This window comes from Mus caroli, chromosome 10 (genome assembly GCF_900094665.2).
Source record: "Mus caroli chromosome 10, CAROLI_EIJ_v1.1, whole genome shotgun sequence".
Taxonomy (NCBI): domain Eukaryota; kingdom Metazoa; phylum Chordata; class Mammalia; order Rodentia; family Muridae; genus Mus; species Mus caroli.
The window spans coordinates 91599888-91616561 of NC_034579.1; the positions used below are offsets into that span (position 1 = coordinate 91599888).

General features: G+C 39.0%; 1 long non-coding RNA gene across 1 annotated transcript in view; it reads right to left on the bottom strand.

Moving 5' to 3' along the window:
* Nucleotides 1-10688, bottom strand: part of LOC115032127 — a 131896-nt gene extending 121208 nt beyond the window's left edge. Inside the window, exon 1 of the long non-coding RNA XR_003837759.1 lies at nt 10609-10688. This is a non-coding gene — a long non-coding RNA (uncharacterized LOC115032127). The remainder of the gene's footprint in view (nt 1-10608) is intronic.
* Between the last annotated feature and the right edge of the window lie 5986 nt (nt 10689-16674).

The window sequence follows — 16674 nt, forward strand, 5'->3', positions numbered from 1 at the left end:
AGTTCCAGGACAGCCAGGGCTATACAGAGAAAACCTGTCTCAAAAAACAAAACAAAACAAACAAACAAACCAACAAACAAATTCAAAGACAGTCACAGCTCTGTACCTGAATCAGGTTTTGCTGACAATCAATTCTATTGTGAGTCAATCCTGTCCATTTTGAAATAAGAACAATAATGATTCCCCAGATTCATATCTTTATTGAATATCCTCCTGCTATTCCCAAATTTATAACCAATTGCCTACTTACATTGGCTGATGAATAATAACATCACAGTTAATACCTGTAAGGTAGCTCCTTGTTACTAAGACAAATGCACAAAAGCACTTGTTGCTAAGACAAATGATCTGTTTGGTGCCTAAACCAACATGATGGAGAGTACCAACTCCTGTATTTGTACCCTTAACTATACAGATGGGCTATGAAATGAGTATGTGTCCACCAGAGTAATTATGGGAACATGAGACATGAAAAGAGTCACTAACCTAAGAGTATGACTAAATTTCTTGTGATGAGAGAATTCCAGCATTATTAGTGACTTTTGCTGTAAAGGCTGTTGGTATACAGTCCATAGGTTTCATAGGTGGACAGATTTTGTTAAAGTCACAATAAACTAGACCTGAATGTTCATATAACTAGTTCAATAAACTAGGCTTGAATGCTCACAAGCTAATGCTTTCCTCAAAGATTGCATGGGGATTTACAACAACACTTTTATCCTCCTTCTCTTCCTCCTCCTCCTCCTCCTCTTCCTCCTCCTCCTCCTTTTTCTTTTCCCCTTTCTTCTTTTTCTTCACAGTAAAGATATCCTATCTTCTTTTATTTCTGAAACTAAACTTTTATCTTATCAATTATAACTCTATCCTGTACCTGTCCAGAACATTTGGCAATCTCATTTAGGTTTCTTAGCAACCTTTCAAAGATAATAATCTAACACCCCACAAAAATTCTATATTTGACAATTGTAAAACCATAATAACAATGAAACAAAACAACCACCAAAAATGAGTCATGACCTCATTCAAGGAGTCCATATTCATACTTGGACATGTGCTACTTTCTGCATCTCTCTCTGAGAGGCCTACACCGATGGTCTCAGATGTGTCTTGCCCTTCAATATAAGGGTCTGACTTTCTCTTGACCCTTGAGTTTTGAGTCTGCATTAAAATATCTTTCTTAAACACTACTCGTGCTGCACCTGGAGCAAGGTAAAAATGGCAAACTGACTTAGAACAGAAAAGATAGTTACATGCAAACAACAGATTCAACATTTCCACTTGGAGTAATGAGACTCTGAATGGGCATTGAGAGGCTAATTTTGAGGAAACTGCATCAGCTACTGGCCAGCACAAACATAAAATGCTTTCATTTTAGTATAAATAAAGGCTGAATTGTGGGGGTTCACATAACTAAATGCTGTGTTAAGTCTACAGTCTGGGGTAGAGGCAGTGTCAAGGATACCTTGTGTCCATATTTGACTAGATGGGATGGTACATGTCAATATGGAGCTAGTATTTTTTTTCACAAACATATTTTTTACTGCCATGAATTGTATGCACTGATTTATTCAATCAGTAGTTATTTGACAGCTCCTTGATTATAATGGATACCTCTACACTAATTACTGCCTATGGCATACTAAGAAAACGATAAAATCCTTGCTTTCAATTTTTCCATCATAACTTTCTAATTTATTGGTTTTTTTAAACTTAGTTCTTTGCTTTTGTACATGTATATAGGAACTATATGTGTATGTATTCTATGTGGAGTCTTGGGAAGGGGTCAAAGGAAATTGCCGAGTGCTGTTATCACTCTCAGATTCACTTCTTTTATACTGGACCTTCTGCTGAACCTAATGTGGCGCTGAGGTCTAGCTAGCCCCTGCTGTCACGTCTCTGCCTCCTAAACTGCTGGTGATGGAGGAATGTTTGCTGCTACTGACTTTTTGTCGATGCTAAGGATTTAGACTGAGATCTGTACACTTTCATAGCCATTATCTTTAACTACTAATCCATGTCACCAGGTCCCTTAATTACAACTTGTAAATGTACCTACCCACATGGGTAGATAAGAATTTCAAGTATCATTTTTAGCTTGAAAGTAGTTCATATTTAAACATGCTTGTATAGAATTCTAAAATGGAATGCTTTGAACAGGGATTTCAAAATGGATTGAGGAATAGGACAATAGTGAACAAGATTCATCTTTCAGTTATCAGCTTTAGTGGTAGTTTTAAGTTATTTCCAACTACAAGTGATCTTATATGTTCACATTTGGAAGAGACACTAGACAGTTCTAACAGAACCTCTTCATTTTATATAGGGGGGGTGTGTTTCTAATGGATGTCAAGACTGTATGTTATTTAAACTCTAACTTAAATTTAAGTGGGACTATCCTGATACTGTAGATGAACAACTGTTTACTATTCTCTCTCTCTCTCTCATGTTTTTTTAATTTATTTATTTATAACATTTCACTAACAGAATTAAACTTACTTCCATGTTTATTACATGTTTGTCTTTGATGCTGAGTCCATATAAAAATTGACTTAACATATAAGTTGGGAGAAAATCTAATATTCTTCACTGAATGAGTTAAAAAGGAGTGTAAAACTACAAAATACTAGTTTAAGTGTTAGTTCTAAGGTATGGTAAATACAACAACAAACATCTTGCTACTTTTCTCTAATTTCCCAAGATATATTTCACTATAAGAGCTTTTTTTTTCTCATTTCAAGATAGGAAAGGCTACTCATAAGAACCTTTTATTTTAAGTAGAGGATACAAATAACACAAATTCTACTGCCTACTTCAAAGTATGAATTGAGGGGACTAATGTCAATGGCAAATCTAGTGTCAATCTAAGGGTGACTCTATTTGACATTCATGTTAACCATTTGTTACTCAGAATGGGAATGGCCAAATACTGCTTAGTGACAGAAATCCAAAATGAATCCATTTCAAGGGGACTGGAGCCAAGAGAGATGACTCCTTCCATCTCTGGACCCAAGCTGTGCACAAGCAGAAACTACTAGTTTATGCTCTATGTTTCAAGATAGATCAGTTATACTTAATATGTTTTTTGGCATTTCCTTCACATTTAAACATTTGCTATATCTTTCTGGTAAAACAAGAAAAAAAGTTTATTTACTTGTCTGTATTTTAATTTAACACAACAAAAGGATTTTTTTTTTCTAAAAAAGTTGAGATTACTAAAGGTGATTGAAAATGAAGAAAGAAAGTTAATGTATAAATCTTAACCTAACAAATCAAAGTTTGTATTTCAAAATCACGCACCATAGATCTTCTTTCATCAGAATAATGGGCCGTGGAACCATTAGGCAACATATCTTAGCATTCATAGAGTCTTCCCTTAACCTTTTTGATGTCATAGATAGATTTTTCTAAACAAAAGTTGGGAGGAAATCAAAATGTTGGGGAAGGTGAGGAGGCAAAACGTATTTTTAGAAGGCCATTGTGAAGATTCTCTTGGTTAGTTTGTGCTGATGATGGCGAGCCGTGCCTGACTATGGCCAACTCCACAGTGAGTAATGTTTCCATGCCTCCCATCAGAACCTGTTAAGATTTTGATTCTGTTCCTTTAAAAGTATCTAACCCTCAAGAGACTGGAGGCCCCAGGGAGTGTAGGGGTTATGTGGGGTGTCCACATGGATTCAGGGTGGGGTAGGGAGGAGGTGTGGGATGTAGAGCAGACTGAGGGTGGATGAGGGGGTGCAGGGAATGCAATATGGGGTGTAAAATAATAATAATATTTTTAAAGTCTCGATTCCTGCATCTTTTATCTCTGTGAGTCTCCTTTTTCCTTACATTGCTATCTGGGTAAAGACAGCTAGATGTAAAACTTAAAGGCAGTCTGGTATGTGAACAGGACACCAAAAGTTTTGCATTTGTAGAGTGCTTTCCTATCTCTGTTGATCTCCAGGTTTCACACAGCAACTTTACCTGGCCCTTCTTCAGAATTGTCCACCACTGACCACATATTAAAGAAGTTTCTCACCATCTCACTGCCTGAGAAGAATGGTCTCTGTATTCTTTGCTACAGGTCAATTTGACCATGAAAAGTGGTCTTCAACTGCAGAGTTTGTTGTAGATTCCAAACCTGCCTGATTCTTTGATAAGGGAGAATCTTGGAAGCCCCGATGTAAAATTTCAGTATTCTTTTGTTGACACTGAATAGAAGGTATTCGTGAATATGTATGGAGCTCATCCAATGAAAGTGCATTTGGGTTACAGACTGACTATGCCTAGAATATAAAAGTTGGCTTCTATTTTCTTGTTGTTCTCAGCTGTCACCTGGTATGAAAAGCATTTTATTCACCCACCATCAAGTGCATACACTCTTTGAGCACTAGGGACACTTGAGCAATAACACACTATTGAGAAAAGAATGTGCTAAACTAATAAGCTGTAGCCAGTATTTCAAGTAGTCTCACATCTGTGATATTAAAAAAAAAAAAGGTGATCTTTCTTCTGTACCAACCCAAATTTTGTGTTTAAAAGAATTTCTTTTAAAGATTCCATAATTCTCTGGTAATTTAGTTTTGCTTGTTAACTGTTACTATATGCCAGTTAAAAACTTGTGTGTAGTTTTATCGCTACCCTACCACCATTTGCTCTAGTACCAGTCGAGCTACCATCTTCCCACCTGACTTCTCTTTTGCTCTACCTGACTTTAGCTCCAGAGGTGACCATACTACCAGCCCCTTCTCAGCTTCCCTTGAATCCATGGATAAAAGACACACACATACAGTTTGTTACTTTAAAAATTGTCTTCTTGGCACAATTTTTGGGCACAGATAACTTCTGCCTGGAAAAGCATGCCATTACCAATTTGTTATCTCCATCTCTCTACATGCCCTAAACTTATTAACTAGTCCCACCTAGCCTCTGTCAAGCATCCTTGGCCACCTGCCTGTATTAATGGCCGCAGGCTCCTGCTCCCCAAGAGATCTCACATGATTGCTGTGTTATCTCTTCAAAGCATGGCAGAAACTCCTCCCTTCTTCCTTGCTGCTCCCTTATCTTCCTTATCTCCCTGCTTCCCTTACCTATACATTTCACCTAGCAATTGGTCCTCTGCTTTCTTTACTGACAAATCAAGAACCAATTGGGGAACGAGACCTTAGCATCAGAATCATCCCCTTCAGAAAACTTCTATCTCATATCTGAACTATAATCTTGTGTACCTCTCCATGGATACTAGGTTATCCTGAAGACAAATGGATAGGTATGTCTTTTCACAGCTTGTATTCTATTGACTCTTTTTCTGGCAAATGTTCTCCAGCAGCTGTTATGATCAGTCTGGCAGGTTTCTGTATTCTTTGTGTAAGATGCTGTTAAAAGGAATTTATCTATACTCAGAATGCAAGAATATACAAGAAGCCTACCAAGACAGAAACTTTTTGCTTTCTCATTGTTTCTTTGGTCTAAAAGTATTACAGCTCCCTGCCATTCCATACCATATATCTGCTCCCTTCAATCTTGTTAACAACTTCAGTCATTATTGGCAAAGGGGATCTCTCAGAGGGCTTTTAAAATCTCTTGATCAGCCATCTGTGTCAAATTGCTTCATTTTTATGTATTTATTATTACCTGGGTGATGATAAGTCTTACTCATGGTGATGAGGATATGATCTGGTTTATAAAGAATGGTGCTTAGATTTTACACCATTCTTCAATTTACTTTTCTTCTTAGAGTTGAAAACAACAGCTGTTGAAATATATTCTTTTATTTTTTTTTCAATATGGACTTTAAAACAATACATCCCGAGTGAGGTAAATCAGATCCAAAAAGACATGCATGGTACATACTCACTAATAAGTGTATATTAGCTACAAAAAAAGTTCTGAATACCCAAGATTCAACCAACAGAGCTCAAAAGGTCAACAATCTGAAAGGCCCAAGTGAAGATGCCTCAGTTCCACTTGTTAGGGAGAAGAAAGCAACCACAAATGGGGAGGGAGGGAGGAATCTGGAAGGGAAATAAGATGGGGGTGGTGGAGAGGGAAAAATGATCTGGTATTGGGTCAGGGAAAAGGACTGAAACCCTGAGGGCCAGCAGAAAGAATGGAAACAGGCAACCTCAGGAGGTAGGAGGTTGGGGGGGACCCTCCAGTATGTACCAGAGACATGGAAGGTGAGAGACTCTCAGGACTCAAAGAGAAAGACCTCAGATTAAATTCCCTATATTGGGGAGAGGGAACTTTTAGAGCCCACCTCCAGCAGAAAGACAGGGCATCAAGTGCGGGATGGGGTTGCCATCCCACAGTCAAAATTCTGGCCCATTATTGTTCCTGTCTGAAAGAATTGCAGGGATGGAAATGGGGAGAAGTCTGAGGAAAAGAAGGTCCAGTGACAAGCCCAAAGTGAGATCGAGCTCAAGGGTATGCCCCAAGACCTAACACTATTACGAAGGCTATGGGGAGCTCACAAAAAAGGGACCTATCATGACTGACATCTGAAAGTCCCAACAAGCAGCTGAAAAGAGTCAGATGCAGATATTTGCACCCCACTGGTGGAAAGAATCTGCTAACCCTTGTGGTTGAACTAGGGGAAATCTGGAAGAAACTGAGGAGGAGGAAGACCCTGTAGGAGGAACAGCAGTCTCAATTAACCTGGACTCCCAAGATTTATCAGATACTAGAGCACTAAACAGGCAACATACACCAGCTGATATGAGGCCTCCAACAGCAGGCTTAGTCAGAGAAGATGCACCTAACCCTCAAGAGATGGAGGTCCCCGGGTGTTTAGAGGTCAGGGGTGGTGGGGAGTGGGGACATTCTTATGGAGATTGGGGGTGGGGAGCAAGGAGGAGGTATGGGATGTTGAACAGTCAGAGGGTGGACTGAGATGGGAGTAAAATCTGGAGTTAAAAAAAAACTCTGATAACTGAAAGCAGATAGCATTGATGTTGATTCATAGGCAGCAAAATTGGCCATATTCTGGAGATCACACCCAGGATGGGCAGAATGCCTTTGAAAGAGGAAATGACAGTCCTTCTTACTCCTTTTCTAAACCAAGGGTAGTGGAGGGTAGACACCCAGAATGGCTTCAGAAAGAGGAACTTGGTATTCCTTCTGAATTCTATGAGTGCTCAAGCTAATGAATCAAGCTGACTATTTAAAGGTGGAAGAGAATAAGAATGTTAGATCCAGCTGCAGTCTGCTAACTAGCCAGGCAAGGCATGTGACTGTTTTCCATACCTGGACATCACATAAGGCAGTTGGAATTTAGCTGACTTGCAAATGTTCAAATCAAATGATACCTGAAGTGGAGTATATGTTAGATAGTAACACTGATGTGGGTTCTAAGGCAAAGAAAGAGGAATAGTTTTTTAGGCCAGGGTAGATACAGAATGAAACTCTCTCTCTCTCTCTCTCTCTCTCTCTCTCTCTCTCTCTCTCTGTGTGTGTGTGTGTGTGTGTGTGTGTGTGTTTGTGTATGTGTTATGTGTGTGTCTGTGTTTTAGGACATTCAAAAAGATATGAAAGGTATGTTGGCATCTTGATATAGCAATGCATCAGAATTGAATATGTTTAGCTTTCCTTCATTTTTCCAATTGTCATAAGATAGTGTTAACTTTGCCATGAAAATCCTTTACCTGAAGCCTATGTGGGCCAGTATCTATTTCAATGTCATAGCTTTTGTTTCTCGGTCCTTGATATTTAAATGCCTAATAAAAAAAAAAAAACATTATTGAGCCAAGCAAGCCAAAGTAGAAACTCAAGGGAGAAACTCGGAGGCAGACATTAAAAAGGCTTAAACATTATGCTTCTCATACACACAAAGTCCACATCTTCCACACTGGCCTTTGGCTCCCTACATCAATCTATGATCAAAAGAATGTTCCACAGACATATTCAAAGGCCAATGTAATGGAGACAAATTCATACTTGAGATTCCTCTTCCTTGGTGACTCTACTTTAGACAAGATGACAAAAATGAATCATCACAGCATAGTAACTACATAGATGTTATTGCCTAACATAAAGAATGGCAAACAATTCATCTATGAGCCAACACAGGCAAAGCAGCCAAACCAGACAAGCCAGACAAGCCGGACAAGACAGCCTATGGGCCAGAGAAGAATCTTCACTCCTTTGATGTTCTGTCCATTTAGTAATTCTATAGACTACCAATATCAATCCAAAGCAGAAAAAAAAATTAGCTTTTGAAGTTAGAGATTTGGGAAAAGGAAAAGAATAACACATGATATTTATGGATAGGCCTTTAGTGAATCTATAACTTTTTCCCAGGATTCTCACTTAGTATCACAGCCGAGTCAGGATTAAATTCAAGAGCAAAGATGGCCTCAGATAGAAAGAGAAAGTAAGCAAGAGCATGGGAAGAAGGGAAGAGTAGGCTGGAGCCATCCATTCCTGATACAGGAGCAACATCAACACAACTATTCCTTTGCTTCAAATAAAAAAGGGTCCTCCATTCAATGCAAATTGATTGCTACCCTAGTTCCATGATCCATGAATACATCAGCAGACCTTGACATTAGAAGTAAATTTAGATGCTCTTAAAGAATTCAGACACAGGCTAGAGGTAGTCAGAAAGTGAATAAATATCTTCTGGAAAACTATTGTTGGTGAAATATTTGGCATAGGAAACACTCCTGGCAGCAAACATATTCTTCAGAACAACAAAAAAAATATCCTCAAGTAATGATGACGACATACTATATTTTACAATCAATTACTTGTGTCTTTCCCATATTAATGAAATATATTTATTGGCTTTTGTTTCCTCTATGATGTGCACAATGGTAATTTAAACTACTTTGATTGATTGGGGAGGGGGGTGAAATAGCTGGGTCAAGTGGGAAGACATTCAATGAAAGGTAATTATCCAGATAGAAAATAACATTATCTAAGAGTGAAGCTTAGGGTGAAGTTACAAACATAGAACACAAGACCAATGGCAGTGGATAAGACCCTCAGATAAGTTTCTTCAGTAAGTTTAGAGAAGGGATAGAGTCAATTTTACAAATGTTGGGATATAACAGGGACTGAAGCATAGCAAAAGGTTAGTAATAGGGGTTCTGAACACAAAATCCCAGATTTGGTTTAATTTTACCTGTGGAAACACTGGAAAGCAGCTTAAGTTGTGTTATTATAACCCCCTCTTCCAACTAACTAATTCCTCACGTTAAATGCTTTAGTGGGACACATTCAACAAAGTTTCTAAGAAAAATACTAGGCATTTATTATTAGTAATTTATTAATCATTGTTGAAGTAGGATGAGTATACGAAGGTACTGAGAAATGTATGTAGCTAGAACCTGGTATTGAAGGCATTGCTACAGTTTAAGCAGAAAAAATATATTGAAACTCTTAGTAGAGTGACAAAGTTGTATATATAGCACATTGAAGCTAAATCAGTGCAGACCATTAAGAGCGAGCGCCACTCTGGTCTCTTTCCAGGTGCATGAGACTTCATAAAGACAAGATTCTCCAATTAGAAGTTGGAAGAGCTACATCTTGATTGAGAAATATTTATAATTAATCTGGGTTAATTAATAAGGCTATTAATTTTGTACAATGTCAGAGTCAGAGTAGAAACATGAAAAGGACATTAAACATAAATCTAAAGTTTTCTGCATAACTGGAGAGGTGACATGGTCTTGAGCACCTCAGGCTATCTTTGTGGCTTTCATTGTTTAATAGTCTCTCTTCCTGGATTATGTTTTAAGAAATTTCTTCTCCATGCTTTGAGAGAAGGGACAGAAGAGAAAATGACCACACACTAGACAGTTGTGCAATTTCAGAGTGCTGTTCTCTGTAAGTCTTTTGCATGTAATTTGTAGATTAATAGATCAAATTCTCTTTTATTTCTACTAGGCAAAATTGTATTTTCAGAGAAACTGTGCTAATTGGTAAAAAAAATGGTTTAATAATTTGCAACTCTATAAACCTCATACATGCCATATATCCATACACTGGTTTTAGGTCAATCCCAGACAGAGGCAGTTAAGGAGAGTCTTTCAATGCACATGATTAAGACAGAACCACTCTCCATACTATTTAGGAAACAGGATTAATCCACTAATAGTAAGTATCAGTTTTTAAAGATATTAACACAGTAATGAATTTTGTTGTAATTCATTGAGATTTCCTTAATATATTTTTGGTTTAAGTTCATTTGGAAAAGTGTGAAAAATGCTTTCTAACAGGAAATTATTTGAGAATCAGTTATTAATATATACTTGCCTGTGTTACTTATGAAGCTAGTAAGCCACTAATTAACTTAAGATCATCTTTCGTTATGTTAATATGATGGCACATATAATAGTTTTGGTTTTTTTGTCTAGTAGATCATTCATTTGTGCAAAGCTTATTTTCCAATTGACTTAGTTGCATTCAGAGACCTTGGAGGTCTTAAGGGAGATTTCTCTTTCTTTGTAATCATATTAATGTCACATTTGAAATTCACATAACAGTAATATTGCCAAATGATTTTTTTTTGCAGTTTGATTTTCAGAGATGGAACAAAAATTAAGTGACAAAGACAGTTCAAAATAAGACACTGTTTCTTCAAATGCTTAAAAAAAAACTATAAAAACCTATAATAAATCGTCTTACCTTTCTCCCCTTAGCAGTGTGACACTGAGCATTTACATTTCTAGATGGCATCAGTACAGATTCTAAGCATCCCTTTGAAATCAGAATTCTCCTTGGCCTGTCAGATTCTCAGGAGGGAGAAAAAATGAGCTAGCTGAGTGGAATGAAATCAGAGAAGGATTATGGGAAGTGTAGTCAGCTGTAGTACTCAATTTTGTAAGCAGTGGAGCACAATAGCATTTCAGATGCAGGAATCTTAGCATCTGAACTCATGTGGCCTGATATATTGATAATATAAATGCCATGCCTAGATAAATAGTTAAATAAAGCACACACACACAACACACACATACACACACACACACACACACACACACACACACACACACACATACACACAAGGGGGATGATTTTGCAATTCTTCTACTGTCATCTGGAACCTATAAACATCTTCTTACCTTGGGGGAAATTAAGATGTTTTGTTTCTTCTTGACATGATATTTCAATATACTCATTCCAATTCTTTAAATTCAACCTAGATTCAAAGATTAAAAGTCTGGTTAGCCTCCATCTAGATACACAATGTGCTGTATTTGCCTTACACTCTATGTTGATTTTCTTTTATTTATTCACTTTACATCCCAATCATTGCTCCCTCCCAGACACCCCTTTCCACAATTATTTCCCCTGTTCTTCCTGCCCTTCTTCGCTGACAGGCCCTCTGTGGGTATCCTCTGACCTTGACATATTGCACATTAAGTTTCTTCCAGGCTGAGCACATCCTCTACCACTGATTCCAGACAAGGCAGCCCAGGTAGAAGAACACATGCCACATACAGACAACTTTTGGGATAATACCTGTCTCTGTTGTTCAGGACCTACATGAAAACCAAGCTGCACATTGCTATATATGTGAGGTAGGGGTTTGTGAGCATGTGGGTGGGGTGAAGTGGCTTTTGTCTAGGTCCAGCCTGTGTATGCTTTTTGATTAGTGGTTCAGTCTCTGATAGCCACAATGATTCAGGTTAGTTGACTCTTGGACTTCCTGTGGAGTTCCTATCCCCTTCAGGGCCAGCAAGCCTTTCCCCAATTCTTCCATAAGAGTCCCCAAGCTCCATCCAGTGCTTGGCTGTGGGCCTCTGCATCCTTCTGATTCAGGTGCAGGATAGAGCTTCTCAGAGGGCAGCCATGATGTACTCCTGTTTGCAAGAATTACCAAATATTTTCATCGTGTTAGGTATTGTTGCTTGCCCATGGGATGGGTCAAGTTGGGCCAGTTATTGTCTCTCCATTCCTTCAGTCTCTACTTCATGCCCAGTCCCTGCATTTCTTGTAGACATGGATACATTTTGGGTGAACAGTGTTGTGGGTGGGTTGGTGTCCCTATTTCTCCACTGGTATTCCTGTCTAGGTAGTCCTCAGTAAGTTACATATCCCTAGGGATGTGCATCACTGCTAAGGCCACCCGTATTGATTCTTGCGTGCCTCCCCTATGCCATGTCTCTGTCATGTCCTGGAGATGCCGCCTGCCTCCCCACTCCCATCAGTTGCAATTGTTCATTCATTCTCATGTCCAGCTGGCCATCTTTTCTGTACCTGCACACACCTCATCCTAAATCCACCACTCCATCCCCAGTCCTTTCTCCATCCCCTCTCCCATTGTAGTGTAAAGCCACATAAGTAAATTCTGTGAAAATTGAACAATGACCACATCTTCTAAGGATAGATTTTTTTCAGAAATATTTCCTTTATACTAAGGAATAAATGATGGTGCTAGATTTTTTATTCTTCTCGGAAACTGGTACATGTAAAAATTTTATCGTAAATGACATTTTTGTCACTATATACTATAACTGAGAGATTTCAAAACATGAAATATGCTCCCTGCCCTTCACATCATACATTGTTTCTCTGAAGTTGTAAACAAAATACTGTATTCTCTGGTGTTTATAATCAACCAGTAGTTTGTGTAGAAGTTTCTTTACTTATTCTAGGAAATACATTTTGTATTTTAAATAATTAAAGCATCACAAATCAAAGCACTTCTCAAATACATTGATTGAGACATCGGGTCATCAGATAGGCAGCAATATCTCTATTAACGATCTCAGATATTATTTTCATCTTAAGGTTTTGTATAAGCTAGAGGCCGTTTAGATATTCTTTTTTGGGGGGGTTCCCATTTTTTACTAGGTATTTATTGCATTTACATTTCCAATGCTATCCCAAAAGTCCCCCACATGCTCCCCCACCCACTCCCTCACCCACCCACTTCCACTTCTTGGCACTGGCGTTCCCCTGTACTGAGGCATATAAAGTTTGCATGACCAATGGGCCTCTATTTCCACTGATGGCCAACTAGGCCATCTTCTGATACATATGCAGCTAGAGACCCGAGCTCTAGGGGGTACTGGTTAGTTCATATTGTTGTTCCACCTATAGGGTTGCAGATCCCTTTACCTCCTTGGGTACTTTCTCTAGCTCCTCCATTGGGGGCNCTGTGATCCATCCAATAGCTGACTGTGAGCATCCACTTCTCTGTTTGCTAGGCCACGGCATAGTCTCACAAGAGACAGCTATATCTGGGTCCTTTCAGCAAAATCTTGTTAGTGTATTCAATGGTGTCAGCGTTTGGAAGCTGATTATGGGATGGATCCCCAGATATGGCAGTCTCTAGATGGTCTATCCTTTCATCTCAGCTCCAAACTTTGTCTCTGTAACTCCTTCCATGGGTGTTTTGTTCCCAATTCTAAGAAGGGGCAAAGTATCCATGCTTTGGTCGTCCTTCTTCTTGAGTTTCATGTGTTTCACAAATTGTATCTTATATATTGGGTATTCTAAGTTTCTGGGCTAATATCCACTTATCAGTGAGTATATATTGTGTGAGTTCTTTTGTGATTGGGTTACCTCACTCAGGATGATGACCTCCAGGTCCAACCATTTGCCTAGGAATTTCATAAATTCATTCTTTTTAATAGCTGAGTAGTACTCCATTGTGTAAATTACCACATTTTCTGTATCCATTCCTCTTCTGAGGGGCATCTGGGTTCTTTCCAGCTTCTGGCTATGATAAATAAGGCTGCTATGAACATAGTGGAGCATGCGTCCTTCTGACCAGTTGGAACATCTTCTGGATATATGCCCAGGAGAGGTATTGCGGGATTCTCCAGTAGTACTATGTCCAATTTTCTGAGGAACCACTAGTCTGATTTCCAGAGTGGTTGTACAAGCTTGTAATCCCACCAAAAATGGAGGAGTGTTCCTCTTTCTCCACATCCTCACCAGCATCTCTTGTCACCTGAATTTTTGATCTTAGCCGTTCTGACTGGTGTGAGGTGGAATCTCACGGTTGTTTTGATTTGCATTTCCCTGATGATTAAGGATGCTGAACATTTTTTCAGGTGCTTCTCAGCCATTCAGTATTCATCAGGTGAGAATTCTTTGTTTAGCTCTGAGCCCTATTTTTTAATGGGGTTATTTGATTTTCTGGAGTCCACCTTCTTGGGTTCTTTATATATATTGGATATTAGTCCCCTATCTGATTTAGGATAGGTAAAGATCCTTTCCCAATCTGTTGGTGGCCGTTTTGTCTTATTGACAGTTTCTTTTGCCTTACAGAAGCTTTGCAATTTTATGAGGTCCCATTTGTCGAATCTCGATCTTACAGCACAAGCCACCCGGGCAACTTCCCTGTTTAGATATTCTAAAGCATTTACTGTATAGTCCCAAAAATGAAAGGTCAGTGACAGAGTTGAGCAGTAAGTGGATAAGAAGGGACTAAAACTAGCTCAAGATAGTCTACCTCAGGACTTATGAGTTTTCATCCTATCCACATCAATGTGCTCTAACCAGATAATTAACCATGCAGCAGGTTCTCTGTAAGGTGTGGTTTCTATCTGAGATCATTTGTTCATAACTCCTTTCCTAGCATTCAAAACCCCATCCTTTTCCCCCATGACCATTATACCTTTGATCTGCTACTACATATGCACCTCTGCATAGCTGTCATATTGTTTCTCTACTTTCATATGTGCCGTTCAACGGTTTACTCTCTGTTTTAATTTGTGAACCACTTCACAGCTGCTTCAAAGAAAACCATGATCTTTAAAGTGGCTGACATAGGGCCCTTAGGTAGCACAAAATATTATACTTGGAAAGGGAAGGGATAAAATTCAATAAAATACTCACATAACATTTAAATGTTTCTCGATGCAATCACTAATTCTGCCAAACACAATTATTAATCAGATTTATAGGAATCAGTTATCTTATTCAAAAATAATTTGCACTGATCATTTCAAAATTGTAATGAGAATTATACAAAATGGAGAGGTGTCCAACACGACTTCCTGTGTCTATGTTTTCTTACTTTGTGATGATGCTCTGGTCCAGATTAACAAACATTTCAAAGTAAATGGGTATACTTATCATTTTCTCAAGTATTTCTATTTGGGTTCTACTTTATTCTCAGTATAATAAAAATTTATTAAACGGTACCATATAAACCATTCATTCTAATTATACAATCATATGACTAGATATACTCTACTAAAGTATTTCACAAACCAGTACTCTTCTACCAATAGGAACTGATCTTTTTGGCCAGAGATGTACTACTCAAATTAGTTTCCTGCCTTTTTCCCTTTTCTAAAAGACTTCCCTGTAAAGGAAGAAAATGGGTGGTGATGATGACGACAGAAGGCAGTTAAGGCAGAGACCATGGGGGAAAAACAGTTCTGATTATTGCCCTTGGCAAGCAGTTTGGTTGTGGACAGAGGTGTCATTGTTTCGGCCAAGCAGCAGTTTTGTCCTATCCATAAACCAGAGAATAATGTTCAAAGACTTTGGCCCATGCACAAAGGCTCTGGGCCACTTCCAGATGCTCTGGTCCATGCACAGAGGCTATGGTCCATGCCCAGAGGCTATGGTCCATGCACAGATGCTCTTTCGGACATGAGTAGAGACTCTGGCTCATGCACAGTAGTTCTGGTTCATTCCCAGCGGCTCTGGTTTGCACACAGCAGCTCTGATTTGCACAGAGGGTCTGGTCCATGCACAAAGGCTCTGATTGATGTACAGAGGTGCTTTTTTCACACATAGAGGCTCTGGCTCATGCATAGAGACTCTAGTCCATGTACAGAGGCTCTGTTTCATGCACAAAGGTATTGCTTCGCACACACAGGGGCCGGTTCACACAAAGAGGCCTGGTTCATTTACAGGGACTGATTCACACAGAGAGACTCTAGTTCATGTCTTGCTTTTGTTTTTCTTTCTCCCTCTCTATCTTTTCACAGCAACCTAATGAGCAGTTGACTAGAAGCCACACATGTGTGGGGTGGGCCCACAGTGTAGTCATTAGGATGGTGAATTGCCTAGATGCACCTCATGGAGTTCTATTATTGCAGTGTCAGGAACAACAACAGCATCTTTCCATATCTAAGTCCAGTCAGTTCAAACCTCAGCCTACTTACTTTGCAGAAAAAAAGGTCCCATCAATCCCCAGACAAAGCTCCTCAGTGGCAACTTCCTCCAGGTCCAATCTTTCCTACCATCTTCTTTCTTAGTCTTCTTAATGTAGAGGGACGTGCTTACTTTCTCTCAGCAGTTCATACCCCTGATCTAAACTTCCTCTGGATAATAAAGCTCCTTTTAAAAATTTCACCTTTCATTGCTCATAAAATTCATTGAGTTTTTAAGGATATGACCCAAAGACACTGACTAGGCTTTGCTGACTAAGAAATCCTACCTGAGCCCACCTGAGATGAGAAAGTCTCCATCCTCTTCCAGGACATCGTTTTTCCTATTTCAATAGGCCTTCTCTTTATTCCTTTTCCCCCTTGAGGCTCTAACTAAATGTAGCTTCTTTCTTTCTTTCTTTCTTTCTTCCTCTTTCTTTCTTTCTTTCTTTCTTTCTTTCTTTCTTTCTTTCTTTCTTTCTTTCTTTCTTTCTTTCCTTCCTTCCTTCTTTTCTTCCTTCCTTCCTTCCTTCTTTTCTTCCTTCCTTCCTTCCTTCCTTCCTTCCTTCCTTCCTTCCTTCCTTCCTCCCTTCCTCCCTCTCTCCCTCCCTCCCTCTCTCCCTCCCTCCCT